The sequence below is a fragment of the Miscanthus floridulus genome, chromosome 8, assembly GCF_019320115.1.
Source record: "Miscanthus floridulus cultivar M001 chromosome 8, ASM1932011v1, whole genome shotgun sequence".
Classification (NCBI taxonomy): Eukaryota; Viridiplantae; Streptophyta; class Magnoliopsida; order Poales; family Poaceae; genus Miscanthus; species Miscanthus floridulus.
Genome location: NC_089587.1, coordinates 4,235,571 through 4,250,339, shown reverse-complemented (window position 1 = coordinate 4,250,339; position 14,769 = coordinate 4,235,571). Strand labels below are relative to the sequence as shown.

General features: G+C 51.2%; 1 pseudogene; it reads right to left on the bottom strand.

Moving 5' to 3' along the window:
* Window positions 1-2,410: 2,410 nt before the first annotated feature.
* On the bottom strand, window positions 2,411-12,098 carry LOC136470928 (glutamate receptor 3.1-like; annotated as a pseudogene).
* Window positions 12,099-14,769: the final 2,671 nt, after the last annotated feature.

Here is a 14,769-nt window from a genome sequence, read left to right as displayed (position 1 = left end):
TGTCGAACCGGTGTTGGATCGACCTGCGCTCTCCTGATCTGGGGCCGCACCGATCGGCCCATGGGAGCGGCCCACACGTGTTGAAAACCTGCATCGATGATAGTCCAGGCCTGAGGGGGGAGAGTGTCCTTCTGAGGCCCACCCGGGAATGTGGGCCGGTGTTCCGCGGTCCGGCGACTGGGACGGAAGGAGCGGACCCGAAGTTTCGGGAGCTCATGGAACCAGAGCTCGCCACTCTGGGGTCGCCGGTGGGTTCGCCGGTCCCCGCAACAACGACCGCAGCGCTGGGAACGTCCAACGTCACCGCGCGGGCGGACGCTACGCATGGGACGTCCGCTGCGGCGCGACAAGCCGAAATTGTGGCTCGGGTCTGCATCCCCCTGGACTCGCCTCTCATTAAGGCAGGGCCGAAGCTACGGAAGTCACGGACGCCGGCAACAGTGCTGTCTATCAGGAGGAGTCGTCGTCTTGCGGCCAAGCCGCGGGCGGCCAACGCCACGATGCAGGCGCAGTACGTCCTAATGCAGAAGCTCGGACTGGTGGATAACCTCCCGCCGGCGGATTTGGAGGCCTACGAGAAGTATTTGGCGACCTTCGCAGAACCGCTGACTCCTTCCAAGCTGGAGGCACTGCAGATGCTTGTCGCGCCTGATTTTGATCCCGTGGCCATGAATCTCAACTTGGCCGAGTTGGAAGGGGAGGCGCTGTAGTGGTGCCTGGGACCTGTTTTCAGTCGCGCCCTTTGTTTCTTAATGATATCATACAACTGCTGTGTTTGGAATGTGCGTGGGTTGAATCGTCGTGACCATCGCAATGTCGTCAAGGACTCCATCTTTGATTGTGTTTACAGCAGAGAGGTCTGGGCCATTTTACTGGCCAAACTTCATCCCCTGGATGTTGTGCTCGTCAATGAGGAGGATGTCATGGAGTGGTGGCTGCGCAACAGAAAGCTCGTTGTCAAACCGGCGAGAAAGGGGTTCGATTCGCTCTTCTTCCTAGTTGGCTGGAGACTGTGGAAGGAGAGGAACTCGCGCACTTTTGATGGAGCTTCTACTGACGCGGCTCGTCTGGTTTGCTCGATCTGGGGCGAGGCCGAGGAGTGGTGTTTGGCAGGATACAAGCACCTCCTGTCTTTGCTAACACGGACGTAGTCTCCAGGGGTAATTTCCCGTCGCAAGCATAGTAGTATGTAAATCAATTTCACTCGATGCCCGTGGGCCGTTGTGCTTTGGTAATCGGTGGATTACCATTGCGTTTATTTATAATTTCATGTAAACTCTATTCTCCTGCTTAATGAAAACCGTGCCCGAGGCACGTTCGAGAAAAAAAGCTGTGCCGGAGGCGAGCAAGCGCTCGTTGTAATCTTACTTTGCCCCAAATTCCACTTATAATGCTGATAGATGTCGGCTCCGTTCGCTTCGCTGAAAAAACAAGCCAAAACACGATTCCAACTGATTTGTTGTGAGAGAAAAATACAGTTCCGGCTGAAAAAATAAGCTGAAAAAGACGGATTATAAGAGAAGCAAACGCGGCCGTTATGGAGATGACGTGATATCGTAACATCCAGCAAGCAAAACTTTGGAGCTTCGACGACAGCACAGAGGATACCAAGTTTCCAAGTAAAATCATGCAGTAATGCAACAGCAAAGTTGTCATGGTTCTGATGTCTTTCATCTCATAACTCAATTCGCAAATCTTCCACATGATTAACAGAATCAATTTCTCCTGAAAACCAACTTAGCAGAGCAACTCCCAAAGATCTGGTCCGCAAAACCCAGAGGCGTAAATTCATTTTATTTTTAACATATATGAATAATGAGGCCGTCACCTGGGATTACCAAGTCCTACGGGGTCAACTGAGATTTTCAAGACATCAGGGAGGCAACTGGGATCGATACAGCGAGCCGTAGAAGAGGATAATCGAACAGTGATCACAGCAATCCGCAGGCCGCAGCAAAACAAACACAGCACGAAACTAACTGGACTGAAGCAGACAGTAAGATTATTTATGAATCGAAACCCGCAGCTGCAACAGAGAAATGAGAGATCTCGCTGCACGAACCACTAAGTTATATTCTACGATATCAAACAAGTACCGTTACATTTGTCGTAAGATATACTTTTATATACACTTATGTGGTGTCATAGACATTAATATTTTTATCTGTATACTTGGTTAAACTTTAGCCACTTTAATCAACAATGCATCTAGAATTGTATTCTCTTGTGTACAAAGGTAGTACCTTGTGAAATCAATGTGTTCCAAGAAAAAAAAACTTGTGAAATCAATTCATGGTGGCCAGAAGATGCATCGCAAGCATAACGACAGAAATCTGAAAGAACAAATCAACTAAAACAAACATTTATTCCATTCATAACACCATCATCATTCGTGAACAAGGGTTGACTCTACAATTTTACAGTTTTGCCAAACTCGGACTACTTGTTATCCACTTATCATTGGGTGGTTGGGGTTGTTGGCATTGAACTTCTTGAGAGGCTCATGGTCCGCTTTTTCTTTGGTGGCGGCTGCCTGTCATCGACAAATGAAATGAATTTTCTTAGGCTGCGCTTACGATGTCGATGATCCTGCATCCACGGAGATTGCTGATCCCGGCTGTTTATGTCTCAGGTACTGGCGTAGCATGATGCCGAAGTAAATGAGCAGGGCGAGGACACATGCTGCGCCACAAATGAGGAACAGGCCCATGAAGCTCTCAAGGCGGAGCTGGTTCGAGTCCACAAACTCAGTTGAGCAATCGCCTGTCTTGAGCCACTTGTCATGGATCCGCTGCAGTTCCCCACTCTCCGACAGTGTTAGGATTGCGGTGGACATGTCTACTTGCAGAGGGGAATCCATTGGAAATACCTGATAGAGTGAGTTCTGTAAGAGCTATGTTCGAATTAATGAAACGAAGTTGCTACACTCTGGACATTAGACCTCTGCTGCAAATAAGTGCAAGGAAGGCTCCATAGTCTTAGAGAACGTGACCTTTCTCTTAGAGTGTACTATCAGCTATGTGAACAGTGGATGGAACGCTTGTAGTTAATGATGTAACACTACTTTGATAATCTTGAAGGAAATATAAGATGTGTTTCTGTTTATATTTCTACTAGAATGGAATATATTTCAAGACAACTTAAAGTTAGATGCACTTACAAATCCCCATCCAGCACTGGTGAATTCTGGGCCAGCAACAGCAATCTTGCAGTAAGTTGACAAAAATAGCTCAACATAGGGGCGCTCTTCAACAATGGCCATAACACCTCCTTTATTCGGGCCTAGCTTGAGGTTTTCAGCGTATTCTTCAGGAGAACCAAGAGCTTTTAGCCTCGACGGTGAGATGTTCAGTTGCTTGATCATGTATTCTTTGGCAAAAGAACCGGAGTGGTAACCAATAGGATAATCACTATGTTTCAGGTCATCAAGTCCTCTTATCCAACTATCAAGTTGTTGCACGGTTAGGAAGGAAGTAAGACTTGCAGTATAGCTTGATTGAATGATCAATACAACAAATAGCCATATGATCAAAACACCACGTCCTAAGGTACTCATAGTGTTTTCTCCTGGTAATAAAAAATAAGAGCAGAGGTGCCACATCAGAACAGAGGGTCAGTTATACTGAAGGAGAGAACAGGAAAGGTTAGTTTACTCACTCTGTACAAAAAATAGAGTCGAAAAACTGAACCTGCAGAGAATAAATCATATCATAAGAACTACTTTCAGAGGAAAGAATCAAGCCATCAGGCAAGCATTTAACAATATGTGTGGAGAAGTACTTTGATAGGCAAAACTGTTATGACCGGGCTGCAGTGGCTAAGAGAGCCCGTTAGCATATTTAGTTTTATTTCTCAATTTTATTCATGGAAGTATAAATACTTGTAATCAGGCACAATTGGATTTTAAGCAAGAGTAATCATATTACTCGGCTTCCTTAGGGAGCCGGAAGTTTGCCCTAGCCGCCTCTGTTCTCTTCCTTGCGCGCGAGATCACGGCGCCCCGCCGCCGATCCTCCATCTTCAAACCACGTCCAACCATCACCCATTCGTACAACCTTCGATCCATCAGAGGGAGAGCACCGATCCATACCAACCTGGTATCAGAGATGTCGATCCCCCTGCCCTCCACCACCGTGCCACCGCTGGCCGCAACCGCGCCGCCGCCTGTGTCCTCCTCCACGCCGGCGATGGTGCCGACGCCGTCGCTGCCGATGGGCGCGCCGGCTGCCCCGCGGGTCATCTTCACGCCCGAGCAAACGACGGCGGCCATCGTCGATCTCAGCAATGGCATGGCGGAGATGCGGCTGACGATGCAGTCCATCCTCCAGTACCTCCACCCGCCGATGCCGTCCTATGCAGCACCACCTCAGCCATCCCTGCCGCCTTCCCAGCAGATGCTGCCGATCTCGTACCCCTACGGGATGCCCACCGATGCCAGCCCATCGTCTTCCACCTCTACGCCGCTGCCGTCGACGAACGTCCCGATCCACATGATCCGATTCCCACCATCGCCATCCCAGATACCAGCATGGGCCCTGGGGCAACCCAGCCCCGTTTATACCACGGCCCCGTCCTGGCCGCACGTTCCCGCGACGCCCTCCACCGGTGCCGTAATGGACCATGGGGGACCCGTGGCGTCGGGTACCCTCTACGGCGGGATGGATGGCACCCTCTTCCACGGCAACAGCGTGCTGCCACCGGCCACCAGCGCCCCGAGCTCCAGTGACAGTGCCTTCGAGGGTGGCGCTCCGGCGGCCGCGCAGGGCAGCATGCCCCTAAAATTCCACAAGCTTGAGTTCACAACTTATGACGGCTCCGTGGATCCGTTGAACTGGCTCACACATTGTGAGCAATTCTTTCGGGGCCAACCCACGCCGGCGTCGCAACGCACATGGATGGCATCCTACCACCTCACCGGAGCGGCCCAGACGTGGTACTACGCCCTCGAGCAGGACGAGGGCATGCCTCCATGGGACCGTTTCAAGGACCTGTGTCGCCAACGTTTCGGACCTCGTATCCACGGCACCCGCCTGGAGGAACTGGGCTGGCTGCCATTTCACTCTTCGGTGGAGGAGTTCGCCGGTCGCTTCCAGGCGGTCCTGGCACACGCCCGGAACATATCTACACGCCAGAAGGCCGAGCTGTTCGTGGGTGGTCTCCCGGACCACATTCGCGTGGATGTGGAGATGCGAGATCCCGACGACCTCCAGACGGCCATGTACTTGGTTCGTGCTTTTGAACGTCGCGCCGAGGCCATGGTGGTGCCTGCGCAGCGTGGCGCCCGTCCTCCACAGCGGTTGGGCCCTCCAGCACGGGCTCCCGCGGGGGGTGCAACTCCAGCGGCTGCGTCCGCCCTTCCAGCGCCAGCATCTGCAGGCTCGGGCGCAGCGACGCCTGCTCGGCCGTTCCGACGTTTATCGCCGGCCGAGATGCTCGAACGCCGTCGCCAAGGCTTGTGCTATAACTGCGATGAGCAGTATGTACGTGGACACGTGTGCCCCCGCTTGTTCTACCTGGAGCCCGTAGACTACATCGATGATGAGGGGCTCAACGCTGCAGACGCCAACGCGGCTGCATAGCCCGAGGAGTCGACACCTCCGGAGGGCACTGTTAATGCCCTTGTTGTTTCAGTGTACGCTCTTGCAGGGATCCTAACCTACCACACCTTGCTGCTGCCGGTTGTGGTCAACGGGGAACGCCTCCTCGCCCTGCTGGACACGGGTTCCACCCACACCTTCCTCCAGGGTACCGTCATGCGCCGCCTGGGGCTCATTCCGCGGGGGGGCGCCCACCTTCTTGTCACCATCGCCAACGGCGAGCGTGTGCCGTGTGAGGGGATCGCTCATGACGTCCCTATCACCATCGGCGGCGAGTCTTTCCCCGTCACCTGCGTTGGCCTCACGCTCGGCTGCTTCGACTTCATCCTCGGCGTCGACTTCCTTGGGACGTTGGGTCCCTTGCTCTGGGACTTTGAGGGCCTGACCGTGGCCTTCTAGAGGGACGACCGACACATGACGTGGCAATACGTTGGCGCCCCCGGTGCTCCGACGAATCACCAGCCCCTGGCCGCGGTCACGGCTGACCCGCACCACCCGCTGCTGGAATAGCTACTGCTACAGCACGGGGCCATCTTCGACGAACCTCGTGGCCTCCCTCCAGCGCGGCCCTACGACCACCGCATCCACCTCCTACCCGGGACCGCGCCAGTGGCGGTGCGCCCTTACCGGTACCCGCAGCTGCAGAAGGACGAGTTGGAGCGGCAGTGTGCCGCCATGTTGGAGCAGGGCATCATCCGGCCGAGTACATCCCCGTTCTCCACGCCGGTGCTGCTTGTCAAGAAGGCGGACGGGTCATGGCGCTTCTGCATCGACTATCGAGCGCTCAATGACAAAACGTCCAAGGACAAATTTCCCATCCCGGTGGTTGATGAACTCCTCGATGAGCTTCACGGGGCTCGCTACTTCACCAAGCTCGACCTCCGGTCGGGCTACCACCAGGTGCGCATGCACCCAGCGGACGTCGAGAAGACCGCTTTCCGCACCCACCACGGCCACTTCGAGTTCTTGGTGATGTCGTTTGGGTTGTCCAACGCCCCGGCTACTTTCCAGGCGCTGATGAACGACGTCCTCCGGCCCTTCCTCCGTAGGTTCGTGCTGGTTTTCTTCGATGACATTCTGATCTACAGCACATCGTGGTCCGAGCATCTCCAGCACGTGGGCCTCGTCTTCACCGCCTTGCGAGCTCACGGCCTCTACCTAAAGAGGTCGAAGTGCTCCTTCGGGACCCTCTCCATCGCCTACCTCGGCCACATCATCTCCGCCGACAGCGTCGCTATGGACAGTGACAAGGTGGCCGTGGTCGCCTCTTGGCCGACGCCTCGCTCCCCATGGGATGTGCGTGGCTTCCTTGGGCTCGCCGGCTACTACCGGAAGTTCATCCATGACTTCGGCTCCATCGCGGCGCCACTCACGCGTCTCCTACGCAAGGAGGCGTTTGTCTAGACAGCGGAGGCTGCTGAGGCCTTTGCCGCCCTCAAGCAGGCTCTCTCGTCAGCCCTGGTTTTGCAGATGCCGGACTTCGCGCTCCAGTTCCTAGTCGACTGCGACGCGTCGGGCGTGGGCTTCGGCGCCGTTCTGCACCAGGGGTCGGGCCCCCTGGCCTTCTTCAGCAGGCCGTTCGCTGCACGTCATGTCAAACTGGTGGCCTATGAGCGCGAGCTAATTGGCTTGGTGCAAGCGGTGCGGCATTGGAGGCCGTACTTGTGGGGGCGTCGCTTCCTCGTCCGCACCGACCACTACAGCCTGAAGTTCCTCCTGGACCAACGGCTTTCCATGGTTCCGCAACACCAGTGGATTAGCAAGTTGTTCGGGTTCGACTTCACAGTGGAGTATCGTCCGGACCGGCTCAATTCGGCGACCGATGCGCTATCCCGCCGCGACGAGGACACTGCAGCGGTGTGCACCTTGTCGGGACCGTCCTTCACCCTCTTCGATGACATCAGGAAGGCCACCACCGACGACCCCGTGGCGCGCGGCCTCCTGCAACAGCAGGACGACACCCACCTGGAGACACCGTGGGGGACCGTGGATGGCTTCCTCCTCCATGGCAAGCGCGTCTACGTTCCCGATCTGGGGGACCTGCGCCACCAAGTGGTGGCCCTGGCCCACACCGCTGGGCATGAGGGTGTTCAGAAGACCCTTGTGCGACTACGTCGCGATTTCTACATCCCCGGTGACCGCAAGCTTGTGCAGGATTTTGTCCGCTCCTGCGACGTGTGCCAACGCAACAAGACGCCGACCACACAGCCGGCTGGCCTCCTCCAACCCCTAGACGTGCCGTCACAGGTGTGGGCCGACATCTCCATGGACTTCATCGACGGCCTTCCCAAGGTGCATGGCAAGTCGGTGATCTTGACGGTGGTGGATCGGTTCTCCAAATACGCTCACTTCATCGCCCTCAGCCACCCCTACACCGCCGCCTCGGTCGCCCGTGCCTTCTTCGAAGGGATTGTGCGGCTACACGGCTTCCCCAACTCCATCGTCAGCGATCGCGATCCGGTCTTCACCAGTAACCTGTGGCGTGACCTCTTTAAGCTTGTAGGTGTGAAGCTACGTTTGAGCACGGCGTTTCACCCTCAGACCGACGGCCAATCTGAGGTCGTCAACAAGGTGATCGTGATGTACCTTCGTTGTGCGATCGGCGACCGCCCGCGCTCATGGGTGGACTAGCTTCCGTGGGCGGAGTACTGCTACAACACGTCGTTCCACACGGTGCTCCGGGCGACGCCGTTTGAGGTGGTCTACGGCCGCCCTCCGCCGCCCCTCCTTTCCCACAGAGAGGGGGCCGCTGACACGGAGGCCGCAGACACCATGCTCCGGGACCGGGACGCCTTCCTGGTGGAGGTCCGGGAGCGCCTTCTTCAGGCGCAGCAGCATGCCAAGCGCCGCTACGACGAGCATCATCGCGCTATGGACTTCAACGTCGGCGACTGGGTACTCCTTCGTCTGCTCCATCGACCCACCCACACTCTCGCAACGCCGGCAAAGGGCAAGCTGCGGCCGTGATACGCTGGCCCTTTCCAGATCCTGGAACATATAGGCCAGGTGGCCTACCGCCTGCAGCTACCAGAAGGTGCACGTCTCCATGACGTTTTTCATGTTGGCTTGCTCAAGCAGTGGAGGGGTGATCTCCCCACGGCTACGGCGGCCGTGCCGCCTGTTCAGGATGGGCGCCTGCTGCCAGCTCCGGAACGTGTTCTGCGTGCTCAGCTCCGCCGTGGCGATTGGAAGCTGCTGGTCAAATGGCACGGACTTCCCGACGACGATGCGACATGGGAACCGCTCGATGACTTCAAGACTCTTTACCCCGATGTCCAGCTCGAGGACGAGCTGTTTGTCGGGACGGGAAGAGATGTTATGACCGGGCTGCAGTATTCCAGGCGCAAGCCCATTAGTGGCTAAGAGAGCCCGTTAGCATATTTAGTTTTATTTCTCAATTTTATTCATGAAAGTATAAATACTTGTAATCAGGCACAATTGGATTTTAAGCAAGAGTAATCGTATTACTCGGCTTCCTTAGGGAGCCGGAAGTTTGCCCTAGCCGCCTCTGTTCTCTTCCTTGCGCGCGAGTAAGGATGGCAACGGATCGGGTTTGGGGCGGATATCCGCGGGTTTCGGGTTCTGCGGGTTCGGGTTTGGGGATGGTTTTCCACCCACGGTTTTCGGGTTCGGGGCCCCGAAACCAATCGGGTTCGGTTTCGGGTTTGGTTTTCCACCCGTGGATATCCAATGGATATCCGAAATAAATCATTTGGAATTAAAACTCATGTTTTATAATATACTAATAATAATTTATTTACTTAGATTATTAAATTTATTTAAAGTTGACTCATGAAAATATTTATTATTTGTTGCCTCTTATTTATACATGTGAATATGTGTATATATATTCGCGGGTTTCGGGTATCCATTCGGGTTTCGGGTATCCGTTCGGGTTTCGGGTATCCGCGGGTTTGGTTTTGGTGATTGATTTCCACCCGATTCGGTTTTCGGGGCGGATTCGGGTTTTGATTTCGGGTTTCGGTTTTGGGTGCATGGAGACTCCACCCGATCCGAACCCGACCCGTTGCCATCCTTACGCGCGAGATCACGGCGCCCCGCCTCCGATCCTCCATCTTCAAACCACGTCCAACCATCACCCATTCGTACAACCTTCGATCCATCAGAGGGAGAGCACCGGTCCATACCAAAAACTAAAAAATAGAGGATACTATACCATAATATCACGTGACATAGATTATGAGAGTGCAGACATCTTTTCTTCAACCAATATAAATTACAAGATTTAAGTTCCTTGTTCATTGCTAGGTGTTCCATTTGGACAAAATGTCAATGTTAAAAAAACACAGTTTAAGGCTGCCAATAAAGTGTAACATGTTGCACGGAAACAAAGGAAAAAAATAACATTTGTAAGTGAAAACAAGATGTGTGTATATTAAGTGCAAAAGATACGATTCAGATCCTTACCAAACAATAGTTTTTATTTGTTCCCGTGGCGAGCCTTGAAATTCATCATTTATTCGATGCTCAAGAATCCAAATAACCACACCCACAACAAGAATAGACAACCCTGTAACACCCCACATCCCCAATGTAAATGGCTGCAAGAATGCCAAAGAATTTGTGTTATGCTTTTCGATCGGAGCCAAGATAACCAGGCCTGACTCAATGAAGGGCTGGGTGAAATCAACAATTTTAGTTCGGCTCATTGTAATTTCGATATCCCCTATTGCTGCATCAAGATCCTGCAGGATAAAGTAACTCTGATCACTACTATACATGATGAAATGTGGAGGAGGAAAAAAAATTGCATGTCCACACTTACATTGTCCGCAACCATCTGTGCAAGTTGGTCATAATGAGGATTTTTAGTACCATTGCCGAAAGGTATAAACCTGTATGTAACTGGATAAGGAAGCAATGCCAATGCTTGAGTGAAGACATCGATGCAATAGCCCTTCATTGACCCAGTAGCATTATCTTGGCCAACAACCTCTTTAAAGCTATATCTGTTAGGGACGCCAATTTTCAACTCCTTGGCATTGGAAGGAAAGGCCCAGCCTCGAGGCTTCTCTGCAGTCTGTCCAGGCCAAATGACATCATAGAGTTGTTGATTGGCAAGAGAAGTATTAGGAGGCTTCGAATATAGGTCCTCTGGAACTACAGTCGATAGCAATCCTGTATAGTTTGACCAAAAACCAATGGTCCGCATGCCATTCCCAATTATGTTTATGATATCATAGGCAGGATGAATGAGTTCATACTGAGCATTAAATTGCACTTGGCCAGAAACCCCAGTGAAGTTCACATTTCTGATCTTATCCAGTAATTTGTTTCCCATGTCAAAAATACTCATGGCTTCAAGGTGAAGTTTTCCCCCAGTTACGTCACTCAACCTTGAGTCATTTGTAAAGGAAATCTTCCCACCATCATCAAAGAAGGCATCCAAGGCCCGAGCTACAGTCCACACACTATCATAAACATAAAAACCATAAGCGCTGATGCGAAGATCACTGTGGTTGTATTTCTTGCTTAAGCTGCTCCACCTGGACACCAGATTACTCTTCATCTTTGACTTCAGAGTGTGTGGACGTACAGTCAGAACACCTTGCATGGCATTTATAGTTTCAGCAGGGACCGATGAATTCGCATCAAGATAAGCAGAAAGCCAATCAGTTGCAATCCATACAAAGCCGTTGCCCATCATGTTTAGTGAATTAGCAATTGACAAAAGCTTGAGTCCGGTTCCCGAACCAGTATGGAGGATAATAACACGAGACGCCATATTACTAACAGTAACCAATAGATTTAGAAGCTCACTTGTTTCAGCATTGGAACGGAACCCAACCTTGTATGAAATTTTGCAGCGCCTTGCAGTAAGTTCATCATCCAAAGCAGCAATGCCGTTTCGACCATAATCATCATCAACGTATATGGCAGTCACTATCTTCCAATGGTAGTAATCAACAACTGCCGCCACAGCTGCCATTTGGTAGAGATCGCTGGGCATAGTCCGCATGAAGAATGGGAACTGGATTGATGATAGAGTTGCATCCGACGCAAAGGACATCAAAGGAACTTTAAGCTCATTTGCGACATAATCAATGATATGAGCAATAGGAGAGCACTGTGGCCCGATGATTGCAATAACATCAGTCGCCATGTACTGCAAAGCTGAAAAAAAGGAATATTGTATCATCATCACAATCTAGAATGGAAGCACGCAGTATTGAACAGTGAAATAAAAAAGGGAATCGGTATTAAAGTTGGTCTACCTTGAACCATGCCAAGGAAACCGTCATCACAATTTGTATCCCTCGTGTCAACTCGTAACATTGTTCCATTTAGAACTGTTGGATCTGAGTTGATATCATCCACTGCTGCATGGATGGTAACATCTGAAACACCTCCAGTGGTGGAGTTCAACTGAAGAATAGACCCAATACTCACAACTGGCGGCCTTGCAGCTAAGCTTTTGTGAATCCCATTAGGGAGGATAAACAGGGAGAGAGCCAACAACATGAGAAAAGCTATGTTCATATTGGCCCAAATGTTTCAGAGGCTACTTTGAACTTATGAAGAAGTTGGCAAATTGTCAATGGGTGTGTGAACCCTATCAAAAGAGAAAAACATAGAGCCACCTTATTGTTAGGATGAACATGTGCAAGAGAATAAATATACAGGGCGTTTACTTGTAAATTGAAAGGAAAACAATAAGAAAAAAGGAGATCAACAAATATAGACAACAAGAAGAAAATATAGGAATAACATGAACATAATGGACTGAACGTTTGAAAGAAAAGCAACTTGGTGACTACACTAGATATATGATGAATGAAAAAAGAACTCATTTCTAATATGGTACAAAATGTTTTGATAGGTGCCAATCATGATATCCACTTTCTGTATTTCCAGAAGAAAGATAAAGAGAAACCAACGAACAAAATCCCAGCATTGATCAACCCTCACCAAATGAAGCTTAAATGGATCATGGATTCTTCTGGCAATCATCATCCAGAACCTAACTTTGCTCATATGGCCCTATCCCATAACCTAGATGCAACGTGTGGTCTCCATGAGTGAACAGCTATAGATAAAACATGCGGTTGTCTTACTCGATCCACATATCATTTGGCGCACCCTTTCGCTGTGAACGAAAAGAAGAAAAGCTGGATATTCATACCTTGGCACTGTGCAAAGGCATAAGAACCAATCAAGGTATCAATTCTATTCCTTGTGTCGATCAGACCAGAAGAAAAAAACACGCATTCCACGCTGTAGTATAATCTTATTTTCTTTTAGTAGTGAAATGATGAGGTCAGGTATTGCCAAGCACGCTTGCCATGAGGAGGTATGCTTCCATACACACTAGTTGTACGTTCCAACAAACTCTTAGGGAGGGGGCTTCCTGGAAAAAGTGCAACAATGCCTAATTTGTCAAGCAATCAGCCCGTCCATGCGGTTCGTGCTCGTTTTAGCAAGTGACGATCCACAGGACGGACCTAAATCACATATCTTCTAGCGAATTCCTCGCTCCAATCAAAACCCAACAGCGTCAGGTACTAACAAATGTTACTACTAGAACTAGGGGAAGCACAAAGGATCAACAGGGATGCACAGGAACTAGTCCAAGAAGAACTTTTGCTCCAAATCACCACTAAGAGCAAAGGAAACGGCCGGAAACGGCAGCCATTGTTAGGTGGAGACATAGGACGTGTTTGTTTGCTTGGCCCGAATGGGGAGTCGAGCCCAGGGGTGCAACCCGACCTGTTTGTTTGCCTGGATCAGCCCACGAGCCAGGCTGGCACGACCCTTAAAGCACCCTCGGGCCTGGCCGCGGGGAAACGAACTGGGCTCTGCTAGAGCAGATGCTTTCCTGGCTCATTTCGGCCCCAGATGGGTGGCCATGGAGGGCTCGTGCGGGAGGCAAAAATGTCCGCACGTGGCGCCGCTAGGGTTTTCGGCCTCTGATTTATCCCCCTCGTCGTCTTCTCCGCCGCTTCTCGCTCCCTCGCTCTCTCCGCTCCCACTTGGCCCGGTGTTGACGACGCGGTAGCAGACGCTCCTGGCCCTTGGGGTTGGTGAGTTCACCCGCTGTGTCAGTGTGGTGGAGGTGGCATTGGTGTTTTGCCTGCTACATCTCTATCTCTGCTCCGCCAACCACTTCATCTCCTTCGCCGGGTGCTAGCTGGTGGTGGTCGGTGTTCCGCGGGCCTCTTCTTCTTCCTATGTTCCGGATCTGCTTCCTCTTCTAGATTACTATATGCGAATGCAGTTAACTCTAAGGCCAGCAAAGGCATGCCTGAGTTCTAAAAATTGTGTTTAATGCCTGCATGTGGATGGATCCAACGAACCAGCGTTCCGTTATGGCCACTCAAGCTGCTGCCATGGTTGTGGTCATAGTAGCTTTTGTGTTTTCCATAATAAAGAGGCTAAGGGGTGAGGAAGAACCCATAGTGTATGGTCCTAGGGCTATAGCAGATGAGCATAGGCACAAGAACTTATAGCTCATTTACAACTCTACCAATGCAGAGTGCATTGCCATGATAAGGATGAGTAGGGCCCCTTTCTTTGCTCTCTGTAATCTATTTAGGTAGAGGGGCCTTGTGCTAGACAATATCAATTCAAGTGTTGAGGAACAAATTTCTATGTTCATGCATGTTGTTGGCCACAACTAGAGGTTTAGGGTTGTCCACCAGATTTTTAGAAGGTCCATAGAAACCATATGCCGCCATTTTCGCCAAGTCCTATATGCAGTTAGAGAGCTTAGAAATGAGATGATCAAGCCACCTAGCCTTGAGACCCACCCAAAGATTTTGGGCAGCCAAAGATGGAACCCTTTCTTTAAGGTACCTGCCCATTTCTGTCGAGTCCATTGTAGGTACTTGAATTACTTAATACAACTGTCCAAAATTAATTTGATTGTGTCTGGCCTTGTCTCTAGGATTACATTAGGGCAATTGATGGCACCCATGTGTTGGCAAAGGGTGCCTAGACAATGCAAGGTGCCTTTAGGGGTAGGAAGAGTAAACCCACACAAAATGTAGTGGCTATTGTGGACTTTGATCTCAAGTTCACCTGCATAGTAGCTGGGTGGGAGGATTCAGCACATGACGCTTTGATACTGGCTGATGCTATCGAGAGAGATGATGGGCTGAGTGCACTAGAAGGTAACTCATTGTCCATACAAGTCATACTATTGTGCACATAA